The sequence below is a fragment of the Lepisosteus platostomus genome, chromosome 8 (assembly GCF_059453375.1).
Source record: "Lepisosteus platostomus isolate fLepPlt1 chromosome 8, fLepPlt1.hap1, whole genome shotgun sequence".
Taxonomy (NCBI): Eukaryota; Metazoa; Chordata; class Actinopteri; order Semionotiformes; family Lepisosteidae; genus Lepisosteus; species Lepisosteus platostomus.
This window is the reverse complement of record NC_142618.1, coordinates 5,353,905-5,360,295: the sequence shown is the minus strand read 5'-3', so window position 1 is coordinate 5,360,295 and position 6,391 is coordinate 5,353,905. Positions and strand designations below refer to the sequence as shown.

Here is a 6,391-nt window from a genome sequence, read left to right as displayed (position 1 = left end):
TACCAGCATCCCGCCACCAGAGGGCACCTTAACTGCTGGTGCCTACCTCATCTACTCAGGCGAAGTGCAGATCAACCAGACTTCGTTCACCAATCCTTGTCCTCTTACATCACCACTCCTCCCCTCCCCAGCCTACGTAAACCCTGCTCTCTGTTCCAACTTTGCTCAGTATTGGGTTTTACCTTGTGAGCTGCACATCTTTCTCTCTGTGGTATTCTCCCTGGGACTCCTTCTTGGTTTTTGGCTTGACTTTTTGATCTCGATTTCTGGATTTTTTCTTGGGTATCTTATGCTTTGTCTCCCTTTTGTCTTTTTGACCTTTTGCTGGTCTTTAGACCTCGACCTCGGATTCCACTGTTTATACTGTTAACGGGTCACTCGTGATCTCGTCACCCGCATAGGGTCCACCTCTTCGCAACTAGCAGGTCACCAGCGTAACACAGAGGACACATGTGGAAACTATGAGGAAGTGCATTTGAATCTTTTCCTAACCATCAAATGCTTCAGTGAAATTTTCCTCACAGGGTGCACTTGACCCTTCATAGACACTATCATATGAAGCTTGTCCACAGTCCCCTCTGTGTGTATGCCTTGTCCAGGAGTCATTGTTGACGGCTTTATACGTGTTTCTGGAAATGTCCAGATGTGGTTAGGTTTTAGAAACAGACGGCTTCTCCTTTGCTTACTAATCTAAACAAGGACATTCCTTATTCCTCACCACAGCTAATAGGATGATAGCTCAGTGGTGGCACACTTTCTGCTATAACAGTCTTGAATCCGGCATTTCGAGATCGTTTATATGGAACTTTCTCCTGCTCAGGTCCATGTTGTCCAGGGTGACGGCAGACAGATCCTTATGGCACTGCGCTCCGATCACAGCTGTGTCTAGGTGTTCCAGGAGGAGATACCACTGATGAACAGGACACAGTGTACACACTTCTGATACGCCACTTTGTTTTGTTCTTATTTTGTTTTGGCTTTAAAATAACATTTTGAAACCACGGCCCACACCAAATGTCTGGAAGGAAATGCCACAGAGATGTAGACCACACAACAGTGAACTACAGTACATCTGTAAAGGCTATGAATGGAATGTGCTGGTTATGTAAGCTCTCTGTTGAAAATACAGTACGTCTTCAAAATAAGCCTGTTGCCTACAGGTATGTGCTTTTCTGTATAAAATGCAGTTAAAGTGGATATTTAGGCAAGCTATTTTGAACTGATTTTAAATAAGCAAATATTTATAGTAAATATAGTCAACTGCTGTGCTGCATTATAATTGAGCATCCTTGTATTTATACAGTGCATTGAAAACGTATTCACTCCTTTGCAACGATGTCCCATTCTGCTGAATTCCAAATGCTGTATACACATTCTGCGAAAACACTGAATATTTTTAATCAAAAACTTAAATGGCCAAACTGAACACTTCTGTGGGTGAAAGTTAAATGTCAGCAAAAAACTGCAAAGAAAAACCAAGACACAAAATATGTTGATTTCATACAGTAAGTATTCACTCTCCTGAGTCAACACTTGCCTTCTGCCAAAGCCCTTTTGGCAGCAAAAACAGCAGAGTCTTTTTGGAGATGTCTCCGCCAACATTGCAAAACCTCTTCACATTAGCATCCTGGTGTTTGCCCTGAAGTTCATTAGCAGCATGTAGGAGGACTGAAAAAGTGGGTGGGGCCAATGAAACCAACTGTACAAGCTTGATCTGATGATGTAGTTAAATTGACAGACAGAGAACATCATCAAGAACCAACACAGGTATTAAAATGTGTAATAAATAATACCCATTTCCCTTATCCTTGTTCAGTCAATAACCTTTACTGCTGCATAAGTAAAAAAAAGCCACTTTATACTAAAAATCAAATATCTCTACATAATTATTTTAAATATTAGGTCACGATGATGAATACTTAAGATTTTGGCGAGCACAGTAGGGATTATTTATGCTTTCCCTGTTGGATGACCGCCCTAGGGAAAATCTGTCATACTGTTCAGAAATTGAATTGTGGCGACACCTTTTAATACCCAGTATTCTTGTACACTTTGAAACCTTGCCCCTGGCAATTTTTAACATTGTGTTAAATGCTGCTGAGAAAGCAGGTGATGCAAAAAGAAATAAGTATTTTAATAAAATAGTACACGACAAACCTCCTGAACCTGAACACCAACATGAAGTGTGCCTCTGGGCAGGATTAAATTAGTTCTCAGCACATGCTGAAAGCCAAAAGGAGGTTTTACTCCTGTTTTTGTTTTTCAGTGTTGATGACAGCTAATTGTTCAACCATTCTGAATCTTTCTAACCCAAAACAACCGGGTCGATTTGCTGTGACTGGTCACAGTTTTGTTCGAGTCTTAGCTAGTGCCACCTTAAGCTGGTCTTCTTATTCGCACATGTTACTCGTAGACAGATTTTACCTGGTAACAATGCTTCTTCCAGTCATAACTAGAAACCTGTCCATCCTGGTAAGGTTCACATCAAGCTGGAGTGTATCCTGGAAGCTTAGTTCAGAAGCTTGAGATAGGATGCCATTTCATAGCAGGGCAATAAGGAAAGGGACGATTTCAAACTGCCAAATTTCCCTCTGCATCGCATTGCGTATGATTATGAGCATTGAGACCTTGTCAGGTTGAAAATTAGGACCACAGATTTTCTAATGAGGCTAAAACGGTCTGGCATCCCAATACCCAACACACCATCTGTTATTCAAGAGGATATCACAAAGACCTGTGCAAACATGTTACTTGTGAAGGATATTATCAGAGCAGGAAATTATTTTAGCTGTGCAAAGAACGTTCCATCCAGATATTTAAGAATGTCTGATGCACTAACAACTTCCTGCACAAAATGTTAGCTTATGTCATCCACACTGTGTGCTTTCCATTCTTGGATATAAAATGCTTCTTGCTTTTGTACAAACAAGACCAACAGCGGGATTTAATGAAATCAAAGCATCCAACTTTAACAACCCCATTCCCTTTTCCACCTGCCTCCCATAATTAACCTTTCCATGGAACAGTATTTTGACAAGGCAACAAAACCACAGACACACTAAGACCACTAAGAAACTGGAGTTGAGATCTGTGGGTTAGAACACATACAGTATAGCAATCAACATAATTAAAATAATCCACATGTGGGAAAGTAGATTTGCAAAAAAAAGGACCGTAGAAAAATAAAGAGGAGAGAGTGTAATGGAAAAACATTCAACAGTGTATGAATCACGATTGCTTTACTTTTGCTGTCTTTAGTATGATATTGACAATATTATACAAGGTCTTTCCTATAACATTAGGTCTTTCCTATTGACTCTAAAGTATATCTAAAGTTCAAATAATGGTAAGTCTGTTCCCTGTTTAAGGACATGATTATTAATGTGTTCATTATTAATATGTCATTATAGTTTATACAGCACTGTACACCCAGGGGATGTTATACAAATGTAACCTTCATCCTTGTTATTGGAGCTGTTTGGCCAAACTCAGGTTCTTGTAATCAAGGAGAGAAATGTTGTCTGAGCAGAGCAATGAGACAGGATACATGTTTAAGCAGTTATTGACTGTACTTAAGACACTAAAATCTAAGGACAATAGCATTAACAACACAGTGGCTGTGCATGTTTACACTGTTTAAGATTTATTGAAAAGACGTTTTAGATCATATGAAAAGATGCAGATACAGTGGTCAGTGCACAAGAGAGGAGGCAGTGACGAGATATAAGTAAAAGTTGAAAGACGTCTTAACTAACCAATTCCTTAATGAGTTAACATTTTTAATCAATTACAGTAGCTCTGCACAAAACAAAATGGGAAAAGCAGAATTCCCAAAACAGTGACTAAGTGAATAAAATAAAATGGTGAAAATAATACATATAAATATATAATTTGCTTGGTGCCACTTAGGTTCAGTGACTTCAGTTGGACTGGGCTGTGTATTGTCTGGAAAACAAGCAATGCGAATTTTCCTTTAATCAATCTAAAGTGAACAACATGTTCTCAGGAGAAATCAAATGACAGCGACAAGGAGCTGGAGGCTTAACTGTGAAATCAAGTGACTGGTTTGAAAGAGATTAATACCTCCTTTCAAGTAAGCAGTCGCATTATTGTAATATTGAATTAAATGTTCTGTTTATGACTGTGTTCACTTTTGTGAGGGGTGAGAATATTCAGTTGTGTACCTTTCAAATGTTGCTTGCAAGGCACCGAGAACAAACAAGTAATCTAAAAAATGGTACATTTAAAAATTCTGGGCTGCTTGTGGCAGAGAATGCACCTTTTCTACAGAATAGAGAATTACATCAAGGAAATTGCCTGAGTTAAACAGACACTGGGTTATAGTCACCCACGTGAGTATTTTTGAACAGGTGCTTTCTGTAGACCAATAAACAAACAGTTTGGAAAAACAAACAGTTGGTTTGATATTATGGCACATCACAGAACCAGTTAATTTTCTGAAATGTCATAAAGCATCTACAATAATTATTCAAGCATTGTTATTTTTCTTTTTCATAATCTTTAAATATTACACATTAAGTCCATTTAGGTGTATTTATTATCCTGATTATTTGTAATTTCTTCCAATTCCATAGTGCTTCTCAAACCCAAAGGATCTCAAAGTGCTTTAAGTGTAGGAGTGGATCCACTTCATTCAGTCTTGAAGGGCAACTCTCACCTGCGTGACACACAGTGGCCATTATGCACCAACAGCCCAATCACACAGAGTTTCAGGAAGAGAAGTGAAAAACTGCTTTGACACTTTCGTGAACTTCATGCGGGCCGGAAGTCTTTTATAGTGGAGCAGAATTCAGGCTGGAAACCAGGGTTAACAACTCTTCCAAAAAGTCTACTGGGGCCTTGGTTTAATTTCTCGTCTGACAGTAATCGCCACCTGCCGCGCAGTGTCTCTGGTTACACGGGGCCCCTGGTTTTGAAATTCCAGTCTGGAGATTGGAGTGTCCATCATCACAACTTGCTCTGGACTCCAGCCAGAGAAGAGCAACTGAGAACATTCCTGGGCTCAAAAGAACTGTCCTCCACAGACATTGCAAAAGAACCAAGGATTGTCTTGGACAGAGAAGATGATGAGGGGAGCTGAGTTATGTGTTCAAAGTCCAACCTAATCAAAAGGCGTCATCAAAGTCAATCCTGCAGATTTTTTTAAGCATCAAGAGTGATGCCTGAGCCAGAGGACACTAATGGACACTATGCGGATCTGCATTTAAAATTGAGAATAGGGGGCACTTCTTGATACAAACGTTTGCGGGAGTGTACCCAGCCATGCTGTTGAAGCTAACACTCTGATTTCATTGAAATCATTGGATTTAATTGAAGTCCTTGGATCTGTGAGCTGCTAACTACACATGTGCTACATGGACGAATGGCCTCTCCTCGATCGTGTTCTTACAGTGTCCAACAGCATCCTGATTTTCCACAAAGGCCTAGCTTTACTCAGCTTGCGACATCTGGTGAAGCCTACGAGGCGATAAACACTGCCGCTACACAGGACTGTGTAAAGAGTGAAGTTTGGATGATGCTGTATGGTATCATCTAGTGAGGGCAAACACGGAATAACAAAAGGCAGCTGCTGTAATTATTGTTGAATTTTTTTCTGAGATATAAAAAAGCAGCTCATTGCACAACATTCAGTTTTAGTTCCCATATTGAAATCGTTTAATAATGTTTGACTAATTGTTAAGATACTCTGGCAAACAATAATTAATACACAGAGCCTTAGATTAAAAAAACACCTTCACTTACAAGCCCCTAGGAGGCAATGAAAATACAAGTGCCTGAGTGTTTTAAATTTCATGTTCATAACAACTGGTGGAAAAAAAAGGTGCAAGAGTTTCATGGAATATGATGAATATCTATCAGAGTTTACTTGATAAGATCACTCTAAAGTGAGCTACATAACTTAGATTCTGGTGACCTTTTGAACTTCACATCGCCCCACTACACCACTGTAAATAGTCACAACATTTATTTTATATTCTCCTGGTGTTTATATAGATAGGATGCATGTATCCAAAACTTTATTTAATGTTCACTGATGTATTCATTGTTGACCTCGTTTCTTGCCCAATTAGAATTAGGCACAGTATAGTACTGTGAAAGTAACACAATTAGATCACTGTAACATTGATTTCCTTTCAGAGTATTGACTATCTTATAGGAAATTGGGTTTCTCAACATGAATGTGTGTGTGCAGGAGTGGAAATGATAGCTTTATAGAGTTTTCTAACCACACATAAATTCAAATTCCAATGTTTAGAACATATTTGGTTAATTTGGATGGTGGTGGGATAAAATAAACTGTAGTTTTGGTTGTGTGCTATTGGGAATTTTGTGGGATGTCCTTTTAAATTAAAGGGCTTGTCCCCTCCTC

General features: G+C 39.1%; 1 long non-coding RNA gene across 1 annotated transcript; it reads right to left on the bottom strand.

Moving 5' to 3' along the window:
* Nucleotides 1-214: 214 nt before the first annotated feature.
* LOC148655550 (uncharacterized) lies at nucleotides 215-540 on the bottom strand. The gene is made up of 2 exons (XR_015940722.1): nucleotides 431-540; nucleotides 215-298 (listed from the first exon to the last, which is right to left on the bottom strand). It is a non-coding gene; the product is annotated as an uncharacterized LOC148655550 (long non-coding RNA).
* Nucleotides 541-6,391: the final 5,851 nt, after the last annotated feature.